Source organism: Pseudophryne corroboree, chromosome 10 (genome assembly GCF_028390025.1).
Source record: "Pseudophryne corroboree isolate aPseCor3 chromosome 10, aPseCor3.hap2, whole genome shotgun sequence".
Classification (NCBI taxonomy): domain Eukaryota; kingdom Metazoa; phylum Chordata; class Amphibia; order Anura; family Myobatrachidae; genus Pseudophryne; species Pseudophryne corroboree.
Window position 1 is genome coordinate 47,869,814 of NC_086453.1, and position 14,132 is coordinate 47,883,945.

At 46.3% G+C, this 14,132-nt stretch overlaps 1 protein-coding gene and 1 long non-coding RNA gene across 3 annotated transcripts in view; one reads left to right on the forward strand and one right to left on the reverse strand.

Annotated features, from left to right (window-relative positions):
* Nucleotides 1-211: 211 nt before the first annotated feature.
* Nucleotides 212-14,132, reverse strand: part of LOC134965934 (uncharacterized) — a 90,164-nt gene continuing 76,243 nt past the window's right edge. For both annotated transcript variants that reach the window (XR_010188547.1, XR_010188546.1), the window contains 3 exons: nt 9,297-9,444; nt 2,963-3,074; nt 212-1,213 (listed from right to left, as the gene is read on the reverse strand). This is a non-coding gene — a long non-coding RNA (uncharacterized LOC134965934). The remainder of the gene's footprint in view (nt 1,214-2,962; nt 3,075-9,296; nt 9,445-14,132) is intronic.
* The window catches only part of LOC134965933 (toll-like receptor 13), a 39,859-nt gene continuing 35,259 nt past the window's right edge, over nt 9,533-14,132 (forward strand). The window contains exon 1 of the mRNA XM_063942337.1: nt 9,533-9,600. The gene's annotated coding sequence lies outside the window, so the exon portion shown is untranslated. The remainder of the gene's footprint in view (nt 9,601-14,132) is intronic.

Genomic DNA, 14,132 nt, shown 5'->3' on the forward strand with positions numbered 1-14,132 from the left:
CAAAATGTAAAACCCTACTTCCAGTGTTAATTTTGACAAGGATTTAAGTTTTAGTCTTAGGGGTCTATTTACTAAGCTTTGGATGGAGATAAAGTTGCTGGAGATAAAGTACCAGCCAATCGGCTCCTAACTGCCATATCACAGGCTGTTTTTGAAAAATTACAGTTAGGAGCCAATTGGCTGGTACTTTATCACTGTGACTTTATCTCCATCCAAGGCTTAGTAAATAGAACCCTTAGCCACCTTTTTTTTTGTGTGCTTTGTTATAGTTAAGATTTTAATTTTAGTCTAATCTTATTCTAATTTTAGCTAAACTGCCTAACCAAGACTTATCTACCTGAGCTAAACTGCCTATCCAAAACTACACTGAACTAAGCCCCATCTACAGATTGGATACGTTTGGCATCCCGGTGGACAGGATACCAGTAGTCATGTGACCGACACCGGTATCCCAACACCGCTCAGCATACCGGCGCCGGGACACTGACCACAGGGATCCCGAAGGTATGTATTTGTCTCCCTCTTAGGGTTAGTGCCTAGGGGGGTAGCCTTAGAGTTACGGCATTAGAGGGTGTTAGGGGTAGTGTTGCCAGATAGGTAACTGTTTGCATAAGATACAATTTAGGAATATTGAGATTAAAGAAATATTGTCTGAATGGAAATATCATTAATGATAAAAGGTTATTTTAACCATAGTGAATAGTACAGTGAATATATTTTATAGTAAGAAATAGATTAAATAGATTTGAACATATTGGTTAAAAGGTTAGATGATTCAGGAAATAATGATTTGTATATGTGTTTATATAGATGGGTATATATATATATATATATATATATATATTTATTTGTGTTTTACTTCAAGATTATGAGTCATTGTGGTCTGAACAAGTTTTAGGCTATAAATGAAGTTAGATATGTGACTGAGAACTCTTTTGGTCACTTGGACACTGGAAGTCACCTTTGACAATCATAAAACTGGTCTATTGTCCAGCAAAGGCCCAGCCAGGGACCAGAAATTAGCTACTATAAAAAGAGATCACATCCATTCATAAAACATGATCTAACCCACCCCAGAAAACTTGGATGAAAAGACATTCTGAATTGTACAATACTCTCAATGCTTGAGGCAGGGTGGGCACCACACGTTTTATGACACCATGCTTTCTTGAGGAGGACAAGCCAGCTCAGTTCCATGTTTGTTTTTTGACACCTTGGAATGTAAATGGCAAACCTATAATTAGCTATTACATTGAAAACACTATGAGAATATACCAGCTAAATGTTAAGTTATAGGTATATACAGTATACATGAGTTCAGTGAGAGAGAAGTCAAGTGGAAGGAGGAGAAGGAGAGCAGGAAATGAAGTAGAAGATGCAGATGGAAGCTTGGTGCAGGAGAGAAAGGAAAGGATCTTTAGGACGGTAACTTACAAGTATACACTTTATGTTAGTAATTGTCTAAGTTTGTGAAACTGTGTTATGTTATGTTATGTGTGTTCTATAAATAAGGAATCATAAATATTATTAGTATAAATATATATTAGTACTGTGTATATCTTATTCTGTATGATTTGATTTTGCCTGTAAATAAACAATCAGATGGTAAGAGCGGTAATCTCAAATCTGAACTCTCTCTAAGGCAGGGGTGGGAAACCTTTGGCCCTCCAGCTGTTGTTGAACTACACATACCAGCATGCCTTGCTATAGTTATGCTATTTTGCCATGCTAAAACTGTTGCAGGGCATGCTGGGATATGTAGTTTAACAACAGCTGGAGGGCCGAAGGTTCCCCATCCCTGCTCTAAGGAATCATAACTTTATAATTTCATAAGTCATGTGTATAAGGGCTGCATATATGTATAAGCCAATTAGTTTGTAAGCCTGACACAATATATTTGCAGATATATATGATAAACGTATATTAATTAAAATATATCCATATATTAATAATCATATATGATATATTAAATATTAATATTAATATAATTTATAAATATGATTCCATAAATCAATAGTAGGCAGTAGGGGGTGGTTAGCAGGAGCTGCCAGCCCCCGAAATTTAGTCGTAGCTGCCACCCCCCGAAATTTAGCCCTAGCTGCCACCTAAGGAGGGTTCGGATTAGGGTAGTGGGATGGTTAATTCACTTACCCCCCAAAACTGTCTATATTCTTGGATTTGGGATGCCGGGGGCTGGTCATGTGACTGCCGGCATCCCAAATGCTGGGAAAACATATCACACCCCTACAGCTATATCCTCGTACATCTAGCCTCAATACTTCACAGTAGTGCCCTATATGAATCATGCCATCATAGCCCTGCCCCATCTTCACAATGCTGGAAGGTGCAGCATTATATAGCAGGAGGTGGGCCACAATGATGATAATGCATCATCACACCCCATCACCACCCACTTCTGCTGAAACATGCCTCCCAGAGCACTGACCTGACTGCACCTCCTGATTGGGGCAGCCTAATGGTTGGCAAGTATGAGCAGCAGCAGCAGCAGTCTCCTCTTCCTGCGCAGGGTGAAGCAATGACACTGATACTCCACCTCCCTGGATTTGTGCTGCAAATAATTTGTTTTATTTTTTTCTCAGGGGACATGGCCATGCCTCCTGTGATTATGTCACACACCCCAAAAATACTTGGGCCCAGCTCTCTATGGGCCTGGCTGTGTCTGGATTGTCCTGCCCGCTTACTGTGGACCAGGACTGCAGGGTACCAGGCTTGTTGGGTTCAGGATTGTTGGGGAACATTTTTTGTAGGTCACAGGATTACAGCAGACATAGGTGTTGTGCAGGTTCTTATATTCTTATTGAAAGACTGATGTTTAATCGATCAACAATATGTGGAACTCAAACACCTGGGCAAACAGCATACTGTGTGCCTTAATACCTGAATCACCTACCAATAGCATATGTCTGTACTTTACTATGCTTTTATTTCTGTCTTTACTGACCCAGTGATTCTGCTGGTGGCTAGTCATGAGTGGAACAGCGTCTATCAATCGTCTTCATGGTTCACCTGGCTGTGTTCCACTGCTTATATTGATGGTATATTCCCGTGTACCTCTAAGCAAGAGATATAACAGTATCAGTTTTTATCACAGTGACGGATTCATTTAGCAAAACACGTGTTGTGTTGTACTGTGTGAAAATAGAAAGATATGTTCTATTCTCAGCCTTTATTTTATTTTTATACAATACTGCCACGTTACAGGCTGTGTTTGAAAAAGAAAAGTTAGGAGATTATTGGCTGGTACTTTATCTTCATCCACTTTATCTCTCTCCAAGACTTAGTTATTACACATTTTGGTCCAGAATCCTGAGAGTTTTTTTCTGGAAGTGCATACATTCAGGGAGGCCGACAGCACCGGTACTGGGAGGGGGTGTGGCCAACTCAGGGAGGTGTGGCCAAGCCCCTCTCCTTAGTGTGGCCATGACCCCCTCCTTAAATGTTTTTAAAAAATGACACAGGGGGAGCACCAGTGGAAGATCCAGTGGGTGGGGGTGGGGTGAGGGAGTGTGATCGCTTCCATCCCCTGCACATCACATAGGAAGATAGAGGATTGAGGGGCAGATGTATTAACCTGGAGAAGGCATAAGGAAGTGATAAACCAGTGATATGTGCAAGGTGATAAAGGCACCAGCCAATTAGATCCTAACTGTGAATTTACATATTGGAGCTGATTGGCTGGTGCCTTTATCAACTTGCACATATCACTGGTTTATCAATTCCTTATGCCTTCTCCAGGTTAATACATCTGCCCCTGAGTGCTTCTGCAGCAGTCTGTCACCCCAGCCCAGTGCACAGCAGTATGTGCTAAGCTGGGGTGAGAGGCTACTGCAAATGAAGTCTCTTCTCAGTCTGTGCCCGAAGTGCCTCTGCCTGCAACGGGTGGGAGGGGTTTAGGGATTGTGGTGGCAGCAGGTCCGGGGCCTCTCCAACAGGCCTGGGCCCACGTAAATAGTACCCACTCCCTCCCATCTCGGCGCCACTGCGTACATAATACAAAATGCCCTCAAGTTGGTAATACCACTTATAGAACACGTACTGACTGCAAAATATTTACTCTATTTGGGAATAATTGCTTGAATAGGAAAGCAAAGAGTATTATACCCCTTTCAGACAGATATTTTGACCCAGGATATTGCTGGGGCAAACCGGGTCAAAACTCTGTGAAAGTGTTCACCCTGGCCAATTCCGTGGCTTCGACCCTGGTCGCTACTAGGGTAATACCCCTTTCACACTGCCAAAGCTGGATCCTACCCGGGAATTGGAAACGGGTCCTTCATGGGTGGGATCTGGCGTTGGCAGCTGCTGCAGGCTTCCCCGACCCAGCAATATGCCGGGCGGGTTGCCATTGCAGCGAGGGGCGGAGCCAGTGGCGGGGTGCTGCAGGCATTCCCGACCCAGCAATATGCCGGGTGGGTTGCCATAACAGCGGGGGGCGGAGCCAGTGGCGGGGGCAGAGGTGGAGGCGGCGTTGGGAGATGAGATCATCTCCGCGCCGCCTCTCCCTGCTGTAGTACAGGTCCCGGGACGCATCGAAGCGGGAGCCCGTTTACGCAGCCACTGACCCGGTATTTAACTCAGGTATAACACTGCTTTATTCCCGGGTTGAATTGCCGGGTCAGGCAACTCGCGATTTCGGCAATGCCCCTTTCACACCGCACGCCGACCCGTGTCGACCCGGCAATATGCCGGGTCGATATCGGGTTATTTGTGCGGTGTGAAAGGGGTATTATTCCCGGTGTGTGAAGGGCATGACTGAGGACACGATGTCTCAGGTCATGGCTAAAAGGAGCTGATTTGCAGGATCAGTAGTGCTCATCTCAAAACATCCACTGTTAAACAGGCGACCTGGGACACTGGAACACCCAGGTCCGGTGTGAACGTTGACTATGTGGGAATAACCCTATTCCATCCGCTGGTGTGAAAGGGATAAGTAACGTAAAACTCGGCTTTATTTGTTAGTTAGTTAATTAATCCAATATAAATTGCAGTATTAAAAAGTATTGATACAAATGCAGTTGTGGTTCGAGAGGTGGGGCTGCAGTGCAGTGCAGTCCAAAATTCAAATGGAGTCACACCAACTGCCACCCCAAACACTGCCAAACAGCCAAACATCGCTGTCCGGGACTCAATGGCAGTTAGTGTGGCTTCCCTATTTGAATTTCGGACTGTGCTGCAGCCCCACCTCTGGAGCCACCGCTGCTATAGGTTTCCTACAGGGGAGTCTTAAGAGAGGAAGAGGTGTATGTGCAGTCTCCTTCTGGGCACCTTCCTCTGTAACCGGCAGCGCAGTGGGATTCTGAGCACTAGGGTCACTAGGAGACCCTAGCGCTGTACCAGAGTCTAGAGCGCAGGCCATTTGCCTACTGCCACACGCAAAATGCCAGGAAAATGGCCATTGTGCCATATTTCTGGTAATTTGTGCAGCACTGCTGCCGCCAACGCGGGACTCCGGAGGGGTAAGTATTCAATAAATGGGTGCAGGATGCGCAATGTGGGCCCTCCAGGGCCCAGGGGCAACATGTGCAGCCCACACCTTGCTCCCAGTACAGATACACCAGTGGTATCTATAATAAAAACAAAAAACCCCATTTAAAATACAGTTTAAAAAAAGCTAAATATCTGTACATACAATATCTGACCATACAACTACGTAAGTAACTTACCGCAAATAGTATTCAGAGATGCTTCTTGCTGTTTTACTTTCTTGACCTTACTACAGATCAGACACCTCACCTAGGGGCCGATTCTGAATTAAATGCAGCGATGTCTGTACACAGAGCCGGCCTTAGGCATGGGCAAACTAGGCAAATGCCTAGGGCATTTGGTATGCTTAGGGGCACCAGCAGCTTCTGCTGCTTAAAATGATATGCAGCATGCCTATATTCTGTGTGTGACTGCGGCTGTATCTGCATATGAAATGCTATGTTGCAGTGTACTCCTGGAAATCACTGTAATGTAGCATTTCATATGCAGATACAGCCGCAGTCGCACACAGAATATAGGCATGCTGCATATCATTTTAATCAGCAGAAGCTGCTTGTGCATCCTAGCCATATAGTAATGCAAATAAGATGCATTTTCATAAACAAAAGGCACCCGACGTTAGCAGAGCTGCCATCTGACTCATGCCAGGCATCTCCTGCAGAACTAGTGGCGGTGCTAGGGGGCACCAGCCAAAATCTTGCCTAGGGCATCATATTGGTTAGGGCCAGCTCTGTCTGTACATGCCTCATTTGCGGTTGCACGTCTACCAATACCAATACAAGCCCTTTCCTGGTGTACATCCGTTTGCATGCAAGATCTCAGTCTCCCACTTCCTGCGCCTCCAGATGCTGCAATCATACTTGGTGCGTCTTTAAACACAACATCGGTTGCACCATCGAAAACTTGTAGCAGCCCCATTCTCGGTGCAGATTCTCCATCTGAGAATGGCCTGCAATGTGAGAAATTAAGCATAAGATAGACAGGAACAGCCGGTGCATTTTCAGTACACTTCTGCGTGCGTGCGTGCATGCATCTAAAATCGCAACTGCGATTCTGTACAAACACTCTCAGGATGTATGCACGGTGCGATTTAGATGCATGCTTAGTAAATAAGAAATCACTCAACTACGTCCGACATTGACATAGCATGTGACTCAGAACCAGCCCCCTCATCATTGCCAGCAATTTTTGCCCTCCAAACTGTCGGATTTATTATCCAGTGGTTCTGAAGTCCCGAAACAGCACCCGGTAACCCCCTAATTGTAGTAATAAATAATAGTGCTCCCTTAACAATAGAATGTAATAATGCCACTATAATGATGCCAGTAATTAACTCTGCCCCCTTAATAATAGCAATTAATAGTGACCCTGTATTAATAATAATAATAATAATAATAATAGTAATTCATAACTCATATTGTGTCTCTCTCCCATTCCGTACGCTTCCAGCTCCACAGTGTCTGACTCTGGCCCTTTCTCACTGTGGAACCAAAACCCATGACCTCTAACCTTTATTGCTGTAACCTCCTTCACTATGGACCAACCAAGTTCATCCTCACCTCCCTTCAATCTATCTTACACATCACTGCCTACTGCCCACTTTGCTTCCCCCTGTCACCGTGCTACCTCAGAGGATCCACTCTACCAATCACTAAACTGGCTCCCTGTCTCCTACAGAATCCCGTGTAATCTCCTCATAATGATTTACCAAGCTCTCAGCCCCTTATCTCCCCCTTACATCTCCAACCTAATATCTATCTACATTCTCTCGCCTCCTCCGCTCTGCCAATGGCCACTGCCTCGCTACCATGCTATAACATCTGCACACACCCACCTCAAGGATCATGCCCCTGTTGCTCCCAATCTGCGGGACACAGCGCCACATCCTATTAGATAGAGTAGGCACTAGTCTCTGAGGCTACAAACTTGCCCTCAAAACTCACCGCTTCATACAAGCCTATCAGCCCTCCCATCTCTTCTGTGTCTGCTACCATGTCTACTCCCCACTTAGTGCTGCACTATTTGTGCCTGCCCCTTCCCTCTGGGATGTAAGCTCACAGGATCAGGTCCCTCCTAAATAGTGTGTTCCTTCCTAATCCTGCACTCCCGTCTCACCTGCCATGCTTCTCGAGGCACTGGCCTCCACCACACATCACTGATGCTTACTGTCTTGTCAGTAGCTGGATCTGAAACAATAGGTTCTGTGTATAGGCCCTCATTCCGAGTTGTTCGCTCGCAAGCTGCTTTTAGCAGCTTTGCACACGCTAAGCCGCCGCCTACTGGGAGTGAATCTTAGCTTATCAAAATTGCGAACGAAAGATTAGCAAATTTGCGAATAGACACTTCTTAGCAGTTTCTGAGTAGCTCCAGACTTACTCGGCAACTGCAATCAGTTCAGTCAGTTTCGTTCCTGGTTTGACGTCACAAACACACCCAGCGTTCGCCCAGACACTCCTCCGTTTCTCCAGCCACTCCCGCGTTTTTCCCAGAAACGGTAGCGTTTTTTCGCACACACCCATAAAACGGCCAGTTTCCGCCCAGAAACACCCACTTCCTGTCAATCACATTACGATCACCAGAACGAAGAAAAAACCTTGTAATGCCGTGAGTAAAATACCTAACTGCATAGCAAATTTACTTGGCGCAGTCGCACTGCGGACATTGCGCATGCGCATTAGCGACTAATCGCTCCGTTGCGACAAAAAAATAACGAGCGAACAACTCGGAATGACCACCATAATCTGTCGGTTTGTTATTGTCTGGTCATGATTGTATCATTTAGTATTGGGGAATTATGTCATTTTTTCACTGTCATCTGTGCATTGTGTAATACTGTTAAATGTGTTCTCTGTTAACCCCCTATGTACAGGCTGCCACTTGTGGCACCGTACAAAGAAAGTATAATAATACTGCCCTGTAATAATAATAGTAACAGTGCCCGTTAGTAATAATAAGATGTAATAGTGACCCCTTAGTTTTTGTTACACACAACTGAATTTTCTTCACCCTAATATTTTCTGTGGTGCAGGTGCATTTTTAATTACTTACCTATAATCTTCTTTTCTTGATCCAATGTTGATCCATTAGGTAAAAAAAACAGCGACATACACTTCAACGGGGATCCAAGTACAACATAAGTTCATATATGGTAAGCCGGTCCACTTTATAGACAGCCAACCAATCAGAAGTGGTCTCTCATCTGATTGGGCAGGTAGAATCCACCCAAGAAGAAATGGAAAACCTGATGATGGTGATTACTCACTTTTCTCAGTGTTGTGAATTTAGTGATGAGCGAGGTTCGGTTTTACTCGGTTTTACTCGGTTTTACTCGGTTTTACTCGGTTCTCAAAACGGCATCTTATTGGCTATCCAAAACACGTGACATCCGTGAGCCAATAAGATGCCGTTTTGAGAACCGAGTAAAACCGAGTAAAACCGAATCCGCTCATCACTAGTTGTGATACCAGTGCCTGTTGCCCTTCCCCAGCCAGACCTGCGATATGAAATGCTACAAAGCCAGAAAACTGCAATCGCGGTTCACATGCATTTCTGAGGTGACTAGATTATGCAAACGCATATCTCTAGGGGCAGAATATTGCACTGACGATTCACTTACAAAAATTAGGAGGAGGCCCAGCTCAATATGGGTTCCTGTAGTTGCAACCACTGCACTGGTCAATTTTTGATAGGTAAATATTAGCTCTTGCGCATTTAGTAATTGAATGAGGAATATCATTTATAGATGATTATGAGAGAAGGTACACTTTATTTTCAACAAAGCTGTTGCTGACCTGTTGGTTCTCTTCTTCTTACGGTTGGTAGTCCCTGTTGTAATCCTGCATTACCCATAGTTGGCGAGTGACTGCAGACACGTTGTTTCTCCAGGTGCCACCAAATTTATAACCCTGGTCCTCTTTGAAGTGAAGAAACCGGTTTGCACTAAGGAATTTGAAAGTGAAAGAGACAGTCAGATGGAGACGCAGGGGCTGCTGCTATAAGAAGACAAAACTTCCTCATTTTTATTTCAGAGAGAATAGAAGGAGAGAACTGCGGCTGAGCGGGACAGTGAGAGGTGGAAACGTTATCCCAGAGAGGGTAAGAATATAACATCACTGTACAGAACGATTATACTACCTGTCAGTATGATCCAAACTGTACCAGCTGTCTTTAATACAGAATAGTTCTCATACAGTAACTAGAGGGGCTAGAAGACGTCTTTATACGGTACTATGAGCTCTGTTTAATCATGTATAGCATTATACAAGTGGACATCGAGTTTTATAGAACAAATACAGTTGATGACTTTAAATAGTAGATACTGTCTATTGCTTTTGTCACCATCGTGCATACTGCCATTATATAATGCATACTTGCCTACTTTTGAAAAAGCATTACAGGGAGACTGTGAAAGTAACAACTATCAGCGCGGGCACGTATTGCTACATCGGAGAGGCGTGTCATGAAAATGACTTACATCCAAATGTAAATGAGCCCCAAAGTCAGTAAGATCTGTTTGTTGAAGAAAAAACACTGATATTTTGCAGGATTTGTTCTTGTATTGTGTTTTACAAGAGGTTCCATATACTGTAAATGGCCATGAGTAACCTTATTTAAAATGCATGTAGCCATAGGGATCACTGTGCCTTATAACCAATGCAGGGGAATGGCACTGATGATCCCATTTGAATGTATGTATCTCCGATTTATTTCCCCCCCCCCCCCCAAGAATGTAACAGCTGCATAATGGGTGTAAGGTGCAATCAGGGAGATTGCTGGTCTGTTCAGGGAGTGAGGGAGATTGCTGCTATTTCAGGGAGTCTCCCGCAGAATGAGGGAGGGTAGGCAACTGTAATATAATGATATCATATGCAGGGCAGGTTCCGGGGCTTCTTGCGCCCCGGGCGGCATTAGGGGTGTGGTTTCATACAGGGGGCGTGGCCAATTACGCCCCCTGTACTGTAGTAGGATGTGCGGTGCGCGATGACGTCATCGCGCACCGCACAGCAAAGGTCCTCTCCACGAAGGAAAACTAGACGCTAAGCGTCTAGTTCCCTTCGTGGGGAGGACCTTTGCTGTGCGGTGCGCGATGACGTCAACGCGCACCGCACATCATTACAGTTAAGGTCCTCTCCAGGAAGGGAAGCTAGACACGTAGCGTCTAGTTTCCCTTCACAGCGGACAGCCCACGAAGGGAAACTAGACGCGTAGCGTCTAGTTTCCCTTCACAGGACAGCGGGACAGCGGGCAGCGGCAGCGGGGGGCACCACAGCAGCAGCGGATCTTGCCATGGTGCGGCGCCCTCCGGATGGCGCCGGCGCCCTCCGGAAGGCGGCGCCCTGGGCAAAAGTCCTGCTTGCCCGTGGCAAGAACCGCTACTGATCATATGCGTGCCTTGTCGTGATATCATATGCTGCAAGCACTATTATACATTGATCAATAATACCGTAAAGATGTTTTATTAGATACATTGGAATTGCATACTGATCTGAGTTACACTGATTTCCAGGATGTTATAGTGAATTATTCATAGTGTTAGGCTGTACTGCTTGTGATATCATTAATTTTATCCATTTAATTAGATGTGAACAATAGAAAATTTGCAAGACAACAAAAGCATGCAATGTAAAATAAATACTATTGGGCTCATTTATCAATGAGTGATACATTTCACTGTGAGTGGTAAATTGCACGAGCCAATCCGCTCCTAACTGTTATTTTTCAAACACAGCCTGTGATATGGAAGTTAAGAGCTGATTGACTGGTGCAATTTATCACTCATTGATAAATGAGCCCATATGTATATTCCTCAAAACTCTCATGTGCACGCACACATATAAAGGGGGAGATAGCGATAACATGGCGAGAGATAAAGTACTAACTAATCAGCCTCTGTCATGTAACAGGTTGTGTTAGAAAAATGACAGAAGCTGATTAGTTGGTACTTTGTCTGTCTCTACATTATCTCTCTCCATGCTTTGATACATCTCTCCCAAAGCATGAAATGGAGAGATGGTATTATGGGGGTAATTCCAAGTTGATCGCAGCAGGAAATTTTTTAGCAGTTGGGCAAAACCATGTGCACTGCAGGGGGGGGGGGGGGGGGGGCAGATATAACATGTGCAGAGAGAGTTAGATTTGGGTGGGTTATTTTGTTTCTGTGCAGGGTAAATACTGGCTGCTTTATTTTTACACTGCAATTTAGATTTCAGTTTGAACACAGCCCACCCAAATCTAACTCTCTCTGCACATGTTATATCTGCCTCACCTGCAGTGCACATGGTTTTGCCCAACTGCTAAAAAATTTCCTGCTGCGATCAACTTGGAATAACCCCCTATGTTTGGAACACAAGATGAGTGAGACTGGCCTTGACTGGTCTACTTAATCACGATTCTATTCACCTCCCACCCCCAACCCCTCCTATTGTGAACTATGAGATGGGGAGGAAGAGAAATCAGTGATTTCTGCCACATTATTTCCTAAATAAGGAGAAATAAAATCTATATCTTTCTCCTTTTAAAGTGTCAGAGAAAAGTGGTTTATGGTTTACCAAACAGACCCTTTACATTTGATAGTACTGGCCAATCAGGGCCAGTTCTACACCTTGTGGTGCCCAGTGCGAAAGTTTCCACTGCCCCCCCCCCCCCCCCCCCCAGCAAAACTGTTTGTGCGCGCAAAAAAGGGGTGTGGCTTTGCAGGGGAGGGGCGGGGCCACAGTTATGCTCCCAGTAGCTGTGCCCCCAGATTTGCCCCAAGTAGTTGTGCCCCCCAGTTGATTTGCCCCCTGTAGCTGTGCCCCCCCGTAGATATGCCCCCTGTAGCTATGCACCCTGTAGATATGACCCCTGTAGCTGTGCCCCCAGTAGATATGCCCCCTGTAGCTGTGCCCCCAGTAGATATGCCCCCTGTAGCTATGCCCCCAGTAGATATGCCCCCTGTAGCTATGCACCCTGTAGATAGGACCCCTGTAGCTGTGCCCCCAGTAGATATGCCCCCTGTAGCTATGCACCCTGTAGATATGCCCCCTGTAGCTATGCACCCTGTAGATATGCCCCCTGTAGCTATGCACCCTGTAGATATGCCCCCATGTAGCTGTGCCCCCAGTAGATATGCCCCCTGTAGCTATGCACCCTGTAGATATGACCCCTGTAGCTGTGCCCCCAGTAGATATGCCCCCATGTAGCTGTGCCCCCAGTAGATATGCCCCCTGTAGCTATGCACCCTGTAGATATGACCCCTGTAGCTGTGCCCCCAGTAGATATGCCCCCTGTAGCTATGCACCCTGTAGATATGCCCCCATGTAGCTGTGCCCCCAGTAGATATGCCCCCTGTAGCTATGCACCCTGTAGATATGCCCCCTGTAGCTGTGCTCCCAGTAGATATGCCCCCTCTATCTATGCACCCTGTAGATATGCCCCTATGTAGCTGTGCCCCCAGTAGATATGCCCCCTGTAGCTGTGCCCCCAGTAGATATGCCCCCAGTAGATATGCCCCCTGTAGCTATGCACCCTGTAGATATGACCCCTGTGGCTGTGCCCCCAGTAGATATGCCCCCTGTAGCTATGCACCCTGTAGATTTGCCCCCTGTAGCTATGCACCCTGTAGATATGCCCCCTGTAGCTATGCACCCTGTAGATATGCCCCCTGTAGCTATGCACCCTGTAGATATGCCCCCTGTAGCTGTGCCCCCCGTTGATATGCCCCCTGTAGCTATGCCCCCAGTAGATATGCCCCCTGTAGCTGTGCCCCCAGTAGATATGCCCCCTGTAGCTGTGCCCCCAGTAGATATGACCCCTGTAGCTATGCCCCCAGTAGATATGCCCCCTGTAGCTATGCACCCAGTAGATATGCCCCCTGTAGCTATGCCCCCAGTAGATATGCCCCCTGTAGCTATGCACCCTGTAGATATGCCCCCTGTAGCTGTGCCCCCAGTAGATATGCCCCCTGTAGCTATGCCCCCAGTAGATATGCCCCCTGTAGCTATGCACCCTGTAGATATGCCCCCTGTAGCTATGCACCCTGTAGATATGACCCCTGTAGCTGTGCCCCCAGTAGATATGCCCCCTGTAGCTGTGCCCCCTGTAGATATGCCCCCTGTAGCTATGCACCCTGTAGATATGCCCCCATGTAACTGTGCCCCCAGTAGATATGCCCCCTGTAGCTATGCACCCTGTAGATATGACCCCTGTAGCTGTGCCCCCAGTAGATATGCCCCCATGTAGCTGTGCCCCCAGTAGATATGCCCCCTGTAGCTATGCACCCTGTAGATATGACCCCTGTAGCTGTGCCCCCAGTAGATATGCCCCCTGTAGCTATGCACCCTGTAGATATGCCCCCATGTAGCTGTGCCCCCAGTAGATATGCCCCCTGTAGCTATGCACCCTGTAGATATGCCCCCATGTAGCTGTGCCCCCAGTAGATATGCCCCCTGTAGCTATGCACCCTGTAGATATGCCCCCTGTAGCTGTGCCCCCAGTAGATATGCCCCCTCTAGCTATGCACCCTGTAGATATGCCCCCATGTAGCTGTGCCCCCAGTAGATATGCCCCCTGTAGCTGTGCCCCCAGTAGATATGCCCCCTGTAGCTATGCCCCCAGTAGATATGCCCCCTCTAGCTATGCACCCTGTA